Source organism: Tursiops truncatus, chromosome 3, assembly GCF_011762595.2.
Source record: "Tursiops truncatus isolate mTurTru1 chromosome 3, mTurTru1.mat.Y, whole genome shotgun sequence".
Lineage (NCBI taxonomy): Eukaryota > Metazoa > Chordata > Mammalia > Artiodactyla > Delphinidae > Tursiops > Tursiops truncatus.
In genome coordinates this window covers 48,971,695-48,987,047 of record NC_047036.1, presented here as the reverse complement: position 1 = coordinate 48,987,047, position 15,353 = coordinate 48,971,695, and the positions used below count along the sequence as shown (strand labels likewise).

The window sequence follows — 15,353 nt, the reverse complement described above, 5'->3', positions numbered from 1 at the left end:
AATACTCTAGATGGGATCAATAGCAGAATAACTGAGGCAGAAGAATGGATAAGTGACCTGGAAGATAAAATAGTGGAAATAACTACTGCAGAGCAGAATAAAGAAAGAAGAATGAAAAGAACTGAGGACAGTCTCAGAAACCTCTAGGACAACATTAAACGCACCAACATTCGAATTATAGGGGTTCCAGAAGAAGAAGAGAAAAAGAAAGGGACTGAGAAAATATTTGAAGAGATTATAGTTGAAAACTTCCCTAATATGGGAAAGGAAATAGTTAATCAAGTCCAGGAAGCACAGAGAGTCCCATACAGGATAAATCCAAGGAGAATATGCCAAGACACATATTAATCAAACTGTCAAAAATTAAATACAAAGAAAACATATTAAAAGCAGCAAGGGAAAAACAACAAACAAGGGAATCCCCATAAGGTTAACAGCTGATCTTTCAGCAGAAACTCTGCAAGCCAGAAGGGACTGGCAGGATATACTGAAAGTGATGAAGGAGAAAAACCTGCAACCAAGATTACTCTACCCAGCAAGGATCTCATTCAGATTTGATGGAGAAATTAAAACCTTTACAGACAAGCAAAAGCTGAGAGAGTTCAGAACCACCAAACCAGCTCTACAACAGCTGCTAAAGGAACTTCTCTAGGCAAGAAACACAAGAGAAGGAAAAGACCTACAATAAGGAACCCAAAACAATTAAGAAAATGGGAACAGGAACATAAATATCGATAATTACCTTAGACGTAAATGGACTAAATGCTACCACTAAAAGACACAGATTGGCTGAATGGATACAAAATCAAGACCCATATATTTGCTGTCTACAAGAGACCCACTTCAGACCTAGAGACGCATACAGACTGAAAGTAAGGGGATGGAAAAAGACATTTCATGCAAATGGAAACCAAAAGAAAGCTGGAGTAGCAATTCTCATATCACACAAAATAGACTTTAAAATAAAGACTATTACAAGAGACAAAGAAGGACACTACGTAATGATCAAGGGATCGATCCAGAAGAAGATATAACAATTGTAGATATTTATGCACCCAACATAGGAGCACCTCAATACATAAGGCAAATACTAACAGCCATAAAAGGGGAAATTGACAGTAACACATTCATAGTAGGGGACTTTCACACCCCACTTTCACCAATGGACAGATCATCCAAAATGAAAATAAATAAGGAAACACAAGCTTTAAATGATACATTAAACAAGATGGACTTAATTGATATTTATAGGACATTCCATCCAAAAACAACAGAACACACATTTTTCTCAAGTGCTCATGGAACATTCTCCAGGATAGATCATATCTTGGGTCACAAATCAAGCCTTGGTAAATTTAAGAAAATTGAAATTGTATCAAGTATCTTTTCCGACCACAATGCTGTGAGACTAGATATCAATTACAGGAAAAGATCTGTAAAAAATACAAACACATGGAGGCTAAACAATACACTACTTAATAACGAAGTGATCACTGAAGAAATCAAAGAGAAAATCAAAAAATACCTAGAAACAAATGACAATGGAGACACGACGACTCAAAATCTATGGGATGCAGCAAAAGCAGTTCTAAGAGGGAAGTTTATAGCAATACAATCCTACCTTAAGAAACAGGAAACATCTCAAATAAAGAACCTAAACTTGCACCTAAAGCAATTACAGAAAGAAGGAAAAAAACCCCAAAGTTAGCAGAAGGAAAGAAATCATAAAAATCAGATTAGAAATAAATTTAAAAGAAGTGTAGGAAACGATAGCAAAGATCAATAAAACTAAAAGCTGGTTCTTTGAGAAGATAAACAAAATTGATAAACCATTAGCCAGACTCATCAAGAAAAAAAGGGAGAAGACTGAAATCAATCGAATTAGAAATGAAAAAGGAGAAGTAACAACTGACACTGCAGAAATACAAAAGATCATGAGAGATTACTACAAGCAACTCTATGCCAATAAAATGGACAACCTGGAAGAAATGGACAAATTCTTAGAAAGGCACAACCTGCCAAGACTGAATCAGGAAGAAACAGAAAATATGAACAGACCAATCACAAGCACTGAAATTGAAACTGTGATTAAAAATCGTCCAACAAACAAAAGCCCAGGACCAGATGGCTTCACAGGCAAATTCTATCAAACATTTAGAAAAGAGCCAACACCTACCCTTCTCAAACTCTTCCAAAATGGAGCAGAGGGGGGAACACTCCCCAACTCATTCTACGAGGCCACCATCACCCTGATACCAAAACCAGACAAGGATGTCACAAAGAAAGAAAACTACAGGCCAATACCACCGATGAACATAGATGCAAAAATCCTCAACAAAATACTAGCAAACAGAATCCAACAGCACATTAAACGGATCATACACCATGATCAAGTGGGGTTTATTCCAGGAATGCAAGGATTCTTCAATATACGCAAATCTATCAATGTGATAAACCATACTAACAAATTGAAGGAGAAAAACCATATGATCATCTCAATAGTTGCAGGGAAAGCTTTTGACAAAATTCAACACCCATTTATGATAAAAACCCTGCAGAAAGTAGGCACAGAGGGAACTTTCCTCAACATAATAAGGGCCATATATGACAAACCCACAGCCAACATCATCCTCAATGGTGAAAAACTGAAAGCATTTCCACTGAGATCAGGAACAAGACAAGGCTGCCCACTCTCACCACTCTTATTCAACATAGTTTTGGAAGTTTTAGCCACAGCAATCAGAGAAGAAAAGGAAATAAAAGGAATCCAAATTGGAAAAGAAGAAGTAAAGCTGTCACTCTTTGCAGATGACATGATACTATACATAGAGAATCCTAAAGATGCTACCAGAAAACTACTAGAGCTAATCAATGAATTTGGTAAAGTAGCAGGATACAAAATTAATGCACAGAAATCTCTGGCATTCCTATACACTAAGGATGAAAAATCTGAAAGTGAAATCAAGAAAACACTCCCATTTACCATTGCAACAAAAAGAAAAAAATATCTAGGAATAAACCTACCTAAGGAGACAAAAGACCTGTATGCAGAAAATTATAAGACACTGATGAAAGAAATTAAAGATGATACAAATAGATGGAGAGATATACCATGTTCTTGGATTGGAAGAATCAACATTGTAAAAATGACTCTACTACCCAAAGCAATCTACAGATTCAATGCAATCCCTATCAAACTACCACTGGCATTTTTCACAGAACTAGAACAAAAAATTTCACAATTTGTATGGAAACACAAAAGACCCCGAATAGCCAAAGCAATCTTGAGAACGAAAAACAGAGCTGGAGGAATCAGACTTCCTGACTTCAGACTATATTACAAAGCTACAGTAATCAGGACAGTATGGTACTGGCAGAAAAACAGAAATATAGATCAGTGGAACAGGATAGAAAGCCCAGAGATAAACCCACGCACATATGGTCACCTTATCGTTGATAAAGGAGGCAGGAATGTACAGTGGAGAAAGGACAGCCTCTTCAATAAGTGGTGCTGGGAAAACTGGACAGCTACATGTAAAAGTATGAGATTAGGTCACTCCCTAACACCGTACACAAAATAAACTCAAAATGGATTAAAGACCTAAATGTAAGGCCAGAAACTATCAAACTCTTAGAGGAAAACATAGGCAGGACACTCTATGACATAAATCACAGCACGCTCCTTTTAGACCCACCTCCTAGAGAAATGGAAATAAAAACAAAAGTAAACAAATGGGACCTAATGAAACTTCAAAGCTTTTGCCCAGCAAAGGAAACCATAAACAAGACCAAAAGACAACCCTCAGAATGGGAGAAAATATTTGCAAATGAAGCAACTGACAAAGGATTAATCTCCAAAATTTATAAGCAGCTCATGCAGGTCAATAACAAAAAAACAAACAACCCAACTCAAAAATGGGCAGAAGACCTAAATAGACATTTCTCCAAAGAAGATATACAGACTGCCAACAAACACATGAAAGAATGCTCAACATCACTAATCATTAGAGAAATGCAAATCAAAACTACAATGAGATATCAGCTCACACCAGTCAGAATGGCCATCATCAAAAAATCTACAAACAATAAATGCTGGAGAGGGTGTGGAGAAAAGGGAACCCTCTTACAGTGTTGGTGGGAATGTAAATTGATACAGCCACTGTGGAGAACAGTATGGAGGTTCCTTAAAAAGCTACAAATAGAACTACCATATGACCCAGCAATCCCACTACTGGGCATATACCCTGAGAAAACCATAATTCAAAAAGAGTCATGTACCAAAATGTTCATTGCAGCTCTATTTACAATAGCCCAGAGATGGAAACAACCTAAGTGTCCATCATCGGATGAATGGATAAAGAAGATGTGGCACATATATACAATGGAATATTACTCAGCTATAAAAAGAAACGAAACTGAGCTATTTGTAATGAGGTGGATAGACCTAGAGTCTGTCATACAGAGTGAAGTAAGTCAGAAAGAGAGGCAAATACCATATGCTAACACATATATATGGAATTTAAGAAAAAAAATGTCATGAAGAACCTAGGGGTTAAACAGGAATAAAGACACAGACTTACTAGAGAATGGACTTGAGGCTATGGGGAAGGGGAAGGGTAAACTGTGACAAAGCGAGAGAGAGGCATGGAAATCTATACACTACCAAACGTAAGGTAGATAGCTAGTGGGAAGCTGCCGCATAGCACAGGGAGATCAGTTCGGTGCTTTATGACCGCCTGGAGGGGTGGGATAGGGTGGGTGGGTGGGAGGGAGACACAAGCGGGAAGAGATATAGTAACATATGTATATATATAACTGATTCATTTTGTTGCGAAGCTGAAACTAACACATCATTGTAAAGCAATTATACTCCAGTAAAAAAAAAAAATTATACACCCAAAAAAATATATATATATAGAAAAATCTATAGTTACATTTTTCTAAATTTATTTTACTAAAGAGACTATAGTATTTTACTATAGCCTGTTAATGGTGATTACATTAAAATAACAATGTTTGAAAAAAAAAAAAACTACTCTCTTCTCGGGAATTCCCTGGCCGTCCAGTGGTTAGGACTCTGCACTTTCACTGCCAAAGGCCCGGGTTCAATTCCTGGTTGGGGAACTAAGATCCCACAAGCCGTGCAGTACAGCCAAAAAAAACCAAAAGGAAGATTAAAAATACTCTCTTCAGGACTTCCCTGATGGTGCAGTGGTTAAGAATCTGCCTGTCAATGCAGGGGACATAGGTTGGAGCCCTGGTCCAGGAAGATCCCACATGCCGCAAAGCAACTAAACCCATGCACCACAACTACTGAGCCTGTGCTCTAGGGCCCACAAGTCACAACTACTGAGCCTGCGTGCCACAACTACTGAATCCCGCACGCCTAGAGCCCATGCTCCGCAACAAGAGAAGCCACTGCAGTGAGAAGCCCGTGCACCACAACGAAGAGTAGCCACCACTCGCCACAACCAGAGAAAGGCTGTGCGGCAGCAACGAAGACCCAATGCAGCCAAAAATAAATAAATAAATTTATTAAAAACAAAAAATACTCTCTTCTCTAGGAAAAGAAAATGTGAGATGAAGACATAAATATGTTTGAGCTTTACACAAAATAAATATGACAGAACTTAAGAAAATGTAATATTCATAAGCAATATTGTAGCATAAAGGAGACTGAGAAATTGTAGAACAGAACAGGCAGAGTGATATGAGGAGCAGGATGAAATCACCTAAGGAGAAAAACATGCAGTAGTTTGACAGAAGGACATTTGACAGAAGGACAAATATTCAGAAAGAGGAAGAAAAGCCAGATACAGGCCATTGAGACAGTGGCATAAGAACTTGAAAGCTCCAAATTTCCTCCTGGAAGAACAGGTACTGGGCGAATAAAAACTTGAATGGCGAGTAGCCCTTTTTGTGAAATGTATAAGCAATATAGTATTTACCATGAATCACTGGAACATTTCTTACAGAGAGATGTGAGGAAGATGTCATTTTTTCAAAGATAGTTAAATTCCTGCAAGTCAAATCATGATCTATAGCCCAAGTCTAAGAAAAGAACAGTAAGAGGCAGAAAACATTCTTGAGGAATTATGGATAGGAAATATTACAAAACTGTTCAACTGCCTGGAGTCAAAAGCAAACTAGAGAAAGACAATGTGTCAAAGACAAGAAAGAAATGAATTTCTGTGAAGACCAGGGGAAGAGTTCAAACTCTGAGAAACAGAAATCTTAAAGCAGCTTTGCCAAAAAAAAAGTTAAACCTGAAAATGACCAAGCTTCTAGACAGCACGACCAATGTAGTTAGAGCGGAAGTAGGTGGAGGTAAGATGAAACAAAACTGACCATGAGCTGACAACTGTTAAACCTGGGTGGTGAGTAGATAAGGGCTCATGATACAATTCTGTCTATTTTTGTGTATGTTTTTTAAAGTGGCAGCTAATGGACCATGATACAGAGAATACTAAAGCTGCTGACATCAGCCGCTCTGGAAATCTTTTTTTTTTTTTTTTTTTTTTTTTTTTTTGCGGTATGCGGGCCTCTCACTGTTGTGGCCTCTCCAGCTGCGAAGCACAGGCTCCGGACGCGCAGGCTCAGCGGTCATGGCTCACGGGCCTAGCTGCTCCGCAGCATGTGGGATCTTCCCAGACCGGGGCACGAACCCATGTCCCCTGCATCGGCAGGCGGACTCTCAACCACTGCGCCACCAAGGAAGCCCTGGAAATCTTTAAATGCACTAGATAGTAAAGCGCTCCTTCCTCCACACCACTCTTCTACATAGAACATACTTCTGTTATTACATCTATTTCCTTTTGAGTCCCATCTACAAAATCACGAGCTACTTAAAGGCAAATATTGTGTCTTATTCATCCATACATGCAAGCACCTAATACAGTGTCAGGGCTATAGCAAATGCTCAGTAAATGTTTGATGAACTGAACAAAGCAATAATGTGATTGTAATTTCTAAGAGCGGAAGGCAGGCTTTTAGAAATGATGAAAAAGAGGTCAAAGAACAACAATATTTCTGGAAGTACAGAAATTATATCACAGTAAAGAGAGAACTATCTATAAAAGATACTACGAAAGTAAACAGTATGCTGAAGAGCTAAAAAAAAAATTGAAGGAAGGAATAAATGAATGAATAATTCGCTCAGTATCTTCACCTACTGAAATGAGGCACATTGAGCCAATAAAATTTAACAATGCTTTTCACTGGGAATATCTAACATCCTCTGTTCTAATCCTGTTCTCTCAATCAGGTTTCTGATACTTATTGGCCTGTCATTAGACTTTTCCACATTCATTCATTCAAATATTTACTGAACACCTACAATGACAGACATTATTCTAGGCACTTAAGATACATCAATGAACTAAAAAGACAAAAAATCTCTGCTCTCATGGAGAGTATATGCTAGTGGGTGGAGAGAGAGAAGTAAATTATACGGTATGTATAATTTACATACAGTATACAGTGCCAGAAGACGGCTGTGAAACAAGTCCTGTCCAATAAACCCAAGTATTCATGTCGTACTGGGGGTTTTTAGTAAAATGGCACTGATAAACTTCAATAAGTCTCTTGCCTGTTTGGTATACACGAGAGTCCCCCATGACTGAACACCTCCTCATAGGAAAAGTTAAGGAGCTTATCCTAAACAATAGTGACACCCACCAAGGTAGTGTCAGCAGTGAGGCCGCAACTAGTGTCACCACCAATTTCTCTGACACCTCTTTAGGTGAAAGAAAAAAATATACAACTGTATAAAAACTATTAAAGAACAGCAATTATGCTTATTGGTTTTAAAGTTCCTTCTCTGATGTCAAAGAAATAGTAAGGAAAAGCTGTGCGCTTGATTTTGGGAAGATCCTGTTCTTTGAATGGCAGTAATAGCACAGCCTAAATTTAACAGACCATAACTGACCAAATTTTAGTCAAAACTTTTTGCTAACTGTTAAGGGAACATCAGTCCTCTCCAAATATACATATCTTTGATTAGTTTCCAATTACTGATCCAGGATATCATACAACTCGTCTTAGAAGAATCTCATTCTTGTTGTGAGAGTTCAGCCTAAGGACTCACTTGAATTTATAAAAATTCACTCATTAAAACATGTATACGGCTTCCCTGGTGGCGCAGTGGTTGAGAGTCCACCTGTCGATGCAGGGGACACGGGTTCGTGCCCCGGTGCGGGAAGATCCCACATGCCACGGAGTGGCTGGGTCCGTGAGCCATGGCCGCTGAGCCTGCGTGTCCGGAGCCTGTGCTCCGCAACGGGAGAGGCCATAACAGTGAGAGGCCCGCGTACCGCCAAAAAAAAAAAAAAAAAAAATGTATAGGCAGTATGCCAGTAACACCCTAAAATTAGAAACTGTTCTACATTTTATCATTAGAATTATGTTCTGAGTCATTAAAATAATTTTCTATCACCTTAGAGCCATCCACATCAGTTCTCTAAACAGTAAGTATATCTAATTTAAGCATTTTGTTTTACTGACCAAGAAACTGTGTCCTAAAAAGGTTGAAGAGAAAAATTGTGACTCTTGTACAGTCACACACAGGCAAATTGGTGACATTTCTGGAAACCTAGAATTCAAGTCTCCTATCCCAACCCAACACTCTCTATTGACTACCACATTTTTCCTTTAGATCACAGCGTTGTCAAATACCAATGAAATTAACCAGTTTTTTAAAATCTTTAGACCTGAGAACCAAAATACAATATCAAGACTAGAGCTTATCTTCCTGATAAATTCTGTTACAGCAAAACTGAAAACCAAAATTTAAAAAATCTTTAGACCTGACAACCAAAATATTGTATCAAAAGACTAGAGTTTATATTCCTGATAAATTTTACTATAGCAAAATTGAAAACCAAAATTAAAAGTCAATGAAAATACCATACACAAAGTTAACAAGATTTATCAGGAATTTTTTTAAAGAGGTATTACTTTATAATCATCAGATTGGCAAAAATTACAAATTCTGAAAATATTCAGTGCTGGCAAGAATGTATGTAAATAGAAACCTTTATGCACTGCTGCTAGGAGTATACATTAGTAAAACCACTTTGGAGAGCAATCTTGTCATCATGAATGAAATGTGCTTGTGTGTGTGGGTACATTCTATGATCAGGTAATATCCTATGACCCAGCAGTTCCACACTTGGTACTATACCTAAAGAAACTCCTGCATAGGCATACAAGGAAGAGACAAGGATAAGGGTGTTTGTCTTGGAGTTGTATACAGTAAGAGAGAGCTAGAGACAATATGCTGTCCACCGTTAGTGGAACAGATACATAAAATATATCTTATCCTCCCCTTGCAGAATATGTTCCCTCTGGCTGCAAATCTCCTGCCTCTAGATATCTGCATGTCTTGCTCTTTAGCTTCAATCCAGTTTCTGCTCAAATTTTCAACTAATCAAATAAGTCTTCCCTGACTGCCCAATCTAAAATATCTTACCTTTCAATCCAGAATCTCTCTAGTCCAGATATCCTTCCTTCTATTTTCTAATCTTCCATTTTTCTGCGTAACACTTTTAACTGTCTGACATTCTAATACACATGTCTTTATTGTTCAGAATCCCAATTAGAATGTAAAATCCAGACACCAGGAGATTTGTTCAAAGGAATACCACCAGAATCTAGAATTAGTACCTGGCACATAGAAAGTGATTAACAAATATTTGTTCAACAAATGAATTCAATGACTACATCCCAATCTCCACTTATAGCTGTGTAAAGTCACATAAATGAACCCAAGTCTCTGACTTTTCAAACCCACTCACAGTATATAACCTGAGTGGTTATATAACCTCCAGAGTATATAACATTCCACATTTTTTTTCAACTCCCTGGCAATTCAATTTGCATTCACAGTATTCAGCAATGAAGCAGCTTCTCATGGCCAGGCACTACTCTGAGAAATAAATAAGGGAGTCTTTGCATTCAAGTCTAGAGAGGAAAAAAGACAATTACAATATAGTATAAGCGCTATGATAAGCTGTTATGGAAGGAGGTCAGAAGATGACCTAACTCACCCTAGGAAGGCTGGGGAGGGCTTCCCAGAGGGGAGCAAGGCAGCATTTGTGCTGAGTAGAAGTTATCCAGATGAGCACATTATGGGTATTTGTCAGATAGGTGATGGCTACATTCTAGGCAGAAGACACACAACATAAAAGTGCCTCAATTTTAAAAAACATCCTAACACTTTTGAAGAACTGTAAACAATTCAGCATGACAAAACAATGTGAGGCAGGAAATAACAGAAGGTGAAAGCAAAAACAAGCAAGGCTCAAATCATTAACATCCCTATTTCCAAGGCTTGGTAGTTTGGATTTTTATCTGAAAGTCTGCATAGAAGGATTGCAGAATAACAGCACCATCTGCCTACAGTAAAAGGAAAGGTACAGAGGGATGGTATGCATTCTCAGAAGCATGAAAATTATTTAGAAGGTTTACATAGAAGTCCAGATAATAATGATAATCTGAACCAAGGCAATAGCCACAGAGAAAAAGTAGATGAAAGAGGTAAAACAAGATTTGGTAAACAGTAATATAGTTAAGTGTGGGAAGGTTAGCACATAAGGGTAATAACAGGGAAGAGTTAAGATTCTAGTGTCTCTGACTGAGTGATGAGCTGCATGCACGAATCACAGGAAGAAGAGAAGCAACTTCAGAAAGGGTGAGATACATAATTTTTTTGACATGAGTTTAAGGTATCTTAATACAACCACAATGTATCAGAGTTGATCTGTGCTAAACAGATCTGGGAGTCATCAAAATAGATATAGAAGTTGAACTCATAAAGGATGAAAGCCTTCAAGGAGAGTAGGCAGAGGCAGAAGAGAGGAGAAGATAGTAGATAGAGTGAAATGAATATTTAAAGTGGCCAGAGTGGCCAGAGAAGAGAGAAAAATATAAGGAAAGACTGACCAAGACATGGAAGGAACATAAGGAGACTACAGTGTCACAGAAACGTAAGAGAATTTCAAGGAGGACTAGTCAAAATGTTAAATGATTAAAAAGATTCCATTAGATTTCAGAATAAGGAAATCAATAGTGAGCATCACCCCATCAAATTCAGTGACCGCAGTGGATTGGCAGACTTCAACACACTAAAAAATAAATAAATAAATAAGAAGAAGGTGGAGATAATGAACATAGACAACTTTTTCAAGAACCTTAAAGGAAATAATTACAGATAAAATTGAAGAGGAATCTAGAGTGAAAAGAGTGTATTTAAGACAAGTGCATTTAAATCCTGGTAAGTTAGTACCAGTTGAGAGTAAAAGGAATAACCAAGTGTTATGGACTAAACTGTATTCCCCAAAATTCATATGTTGGAAGCCCTAACCCTCAGTATCCCCAGTACTGAAGATAAGAATTTTGAAGATGTGATTAAGTTAAAATGAGGCCATCAGAGTGGACTCTCATCCAATATGACTGGTGTTTTAATGAGAAAAAGAGACACTAGAGGTTCTAGTGCACAAAGGTACAACCATGCAAAGAGGCAGAAAGAGGGCATCTATAACTCAAGGAGAGAGGCCTCAGAAGAAACTATTTCTGCCCTAACCTTAATTGTGGACTTCCAGCCTTCAAAACTGTGAGAAAATAAATTTCTCTTTAAGCCACCCAGTCTCTGCTTTTTGTTATGTCAGCCCCAGCAAACTAATACACCAAGGAAACACTGTCCCTGAGGAGAAAAAACTCGGAACACAATTAGAGATGAACAGATAGAGGTAGACAAGTATGCAGGTGAAAGAGGGCAAAAAGCAATGAAGTTCCCACCAATGTATTGCATTTCCTCTGTGAAGCAGAAGACAACATTATCCAGGAAAGAGGAAGGAAGGAAGGAGGTGGTGGGCTAATAACCACCATGGGAAACAAGAGTAGTTACTAAAGACACAGAGGATTATTAGGCTGCCTTTCCATTAGTCAGTAAATGTTTGTTACGTAGTGTCATTCATGAATGCTTTAGTTCAATTTCAATACAGTGAACTCTAGCAGTAACTAGTAAAAGAAATGCATTGCAATGAATCAGAACCTGGTTTAAAAATCTAGATAACATGGGACCTTGTGCAAGTCACTTACCATTCTGGGCCTTAAGTTTCTTCAACCAGACAAACCAGACTTGATAATCAGCATAAGATCACCTCAGATTAAAAATAAGAAGTGCTATAATGTTTATGCAGGTTTGTGCATGACCTTGGTCTTCAACTTTTACCAACCAAGGTAGTGTGTCTCAAGCTGTAATGTACATTCATCTGGAGAGCATGTTAAAATGCAGATTCTGATTCAGTAGACCTGGGGGTAAGCCTGAGATTGTGCATTTCTAACGAACTTTCAGGTGATGCCTACACCATATTTTGAGCTGCAAGGGTGTAGAACACTGATCCAGATCAAGTTCTACAAAGCTTATAATTATCGGCTTATCTGTAATCAGCCTGATATTTAGAAAACCAAGGAAAAACATTCTAGACTCACACCTGCACGAAATGTCTTGCCATTCCATGAAACACTCTGAAATTAACTGATAGTCCCCATTTGATGCAGACAGGAAAAGAAAGGAATCATAGGAAAAGAAAGGAATTGCCATCAATAACACTAAATTAGGAGAAGCCCAAGATTAAATACAAACACACACATGTACACAGATATACAACACAAAGGTTAAAACCTATCTAATCAAATACATTTTCTTTCTCAAAATATGAACATTTCTGGAAAAACACATGTATTTATCTCTAGAAAAATCTTCAGTATACTTTAACTGTCACATGTCTACAAAGATTCTTTTGCATTCTGGTTTGATCCTGAACGCAAACAAATTCTACAGTGTCACAAAACCTAAAGTTGTTTTTTTTTAAACCTAAAGATTTTTATGTTAATTCCCAGATAATCTTCACCTATTTGTTTAGAACCTCCAATTGTATTATCACAACTAAATTTGTTTGTGTTGAGAATTCTCTTCAGCTTTAGGAAGTGTAACTAGGGCAGAGACAGCCCAGCTGCCTTAGGGCTATAATATATCGCCACAAATCATTGCTATAATTAAACCGGTTTTTACTATTCCCTGTGCTAGGGGTTACAGGAGGTAAATTCCACAATCCTATCACAACCAACAGGGAGAGATTTTCAATCTAATTTCACAGAAATCTTCTTCAGTGACAAAAGACCTAAGAAAAAATGTCATGAAATGGATGCCTCATATCGTAGAGTCACTCTGCCTTTAACCTGAAACCTCTGTACTGAACAGAGAAGTTTGAAATAACGTGAAAACGAAGTAATGAACTCCCTATCCAAGAAAAAATAAAAAATATTATGGCTGTAAACTACTCTTCCTTATTCCCTTCTGAAGAATAACCAAATCGCAAGGGCACTAGCGCACTACAATCGAGCCCGTTCAAATGGGGTGGGGAGGGGAGATCAACTGCAACCTTGGTACCAGGAGGCAATTTAGCAGTCCTATCTATCTAGCCAAGTCACTCTGAAAAAATAAGACTTCCCTCATTCACCACCAGGTCACAAAAGGATTTTTTTAAAAAATGACAAATGCAATGGGCCTCAAAATAGTTTTGCTGAATCACAAATACCGTCAAGTTATAAAGCTGCAGAAGTCGCTGGGCTCGAGCACTGTCGGCCATACCTCAGCAAGTAAGTCCTCTATGAACATGTATAACTTCCTTCACTTGTTCGTTAAAGTCAAGCAAGGGTCTAATGGTCAATTAAAGCTTTCACAGTATTACTATTAGTAGCAATACTGTGGGTGCAATCACAACATACAGTGGTTTTATACTAAAGATGACCACGTTCTCTGAAAAGTGGCACCACCGATCCCCCAAGGGCAAATGAACCACCCTAACCCGCAACGCAGCCACAATGAGCACCCTACGTCCTCATTCTGGCACCCAGTCCCTGCCTCCCCGCGCCCTGATTCCTCCGCGACCATGCTTCCCGCTCCCGGGCTGACTGGGGCAGCCTCGAGCTCCCAGGGGTCCTTGGGGTAACGGAGAGCCAAGCCTGCAGGCCGCCCTTCTCCCGCTAATGCTATGCCTGGCCTCCCACTAGCCACACGTTCTTCCCTCACCTCTCGGGTCTCCGCTGCCCAGCCCACTCCTCCCTTCCGCTCGCCCGCGCTCTGGGGCTCTCAGGCCTGGGCCTCACCGTTTGGTTCGGTCCGGAATGGCCCGGCTCTCCCACTTCCACGCTCCAACACGAAGCGGCGTCAGCTCGTCCTGCGCCCCACGCTTCCAGTCCACACGCCGCCGCCTACTGATGCCGAAAGCCGCTTCTAGTAACGCGCCATGTTCCGCGTCGCGGCTCCAAACGACGCGGGCGCTCGAATACTGCGTCACAGACACCCGGAGCGCGTGGACTAGGCAAAGACAGAAGACGATAGGAGAACGGCGAAAGGAGAGGGAGGAGCTTTCCCTTCGAAACCGAAGGCGCCGGGCGTCTAAGGCAGCTCTGTGCGCTTGCGCAGTATAGAGAGCTGGGACCCCCCCCCCCCCCACCGGACGCTGAGCGACCTGTAACCATGGAAACCATAGTTCGGCTCTGCCCCACTCCTGGGAAAATCAACTGTCCTGGGTTGACTGAAGCTTAAATCAGAATCATTTTCCCTTTCTTATTCCAGATATCAGCTGCCAAACTGCATTGTTTTACGGATCTGTCTCGGTAAAGAAGAATTATTTAAAATAATCCTACTCTCAGCAGTCAGCCCTCCCACGAATATTTATTTTTTTAAGGTCCTAAACTTGCTTGGCGCTCCAGTCCAGAACGATAGCAAGAGCGGAAAGATTGAAAGGGAGTAAATCCAGTTCTCTCTGCCTCTGCTTCTAATTAGCTTAGTGACGTAAGTTTTCTTACATTTAGAAAAAAAATAGTTTAGTGTTCACAAAGATTAATAAAAATAATAGATAACATTCATTAATCATTTAGAATGTGCCAGATACAGTTCTAAGATCTTCAGATGAATCATGTATTTAAATCCTTAAAACAACCCTAAGAGGTTGAAGAAGCTGAAACATTAGAAAGATCAAGTGACCTGCCTAAGTTCGCACAGCTAGTAAGTAGTAACTAGCAGTGTTAGGTTTGAACCAGGCAATCATAAGCCTTGCATTACAAGATGCTCATCACACAAGGGCTATTTTTGAAAGTAAAAATATAAAATATATATAAAAAATATAAAAATTACCTAAATGACCACCAAAAGGAATGACTAAATCATGACACATGCATATATAATACAAATTGGCCATTAAAAATAATGTTGAAAAAGAATCTGAAAAAGAATGGATATATGTGTATGTATAATTGAATCACTTTGCTGTACACCTGAAACT

At 39.0% G+C, this 15,353-nt stretch overlaps 1 protein-coding gene across 9 annotated transcripts in view; it reads right to left on the bottom strand.

The window, feature by feature from the left end:
* Positions 1-14,342, bottom strand: part of IPO11 (importin 11) — a 249,283-nt gene extending 234,941 nt beyond the window's left edge. For 4 of the 9 annotated variants that reach the window (XM_019929989.3, XM_033852894.2, XM_019929990.3 and 1 more), the window contains exon 1: positions 14,173-14,340. The gene's annotated coding sequence lies outside the window, so the exon portion shown is untranslated. Of the gene's footprint in view, positions 1-10,046; positions 10,069-14,172 lie in introns of those variants that run through there. The other 5 variants (XM_073802150.1, XM_019929993.3, XM_073802149.1 and 2 more) reach the window with 4 other exon arrangements.
* Positions 14,343-15,353: the final 1,011 nt, after the last annotated feature.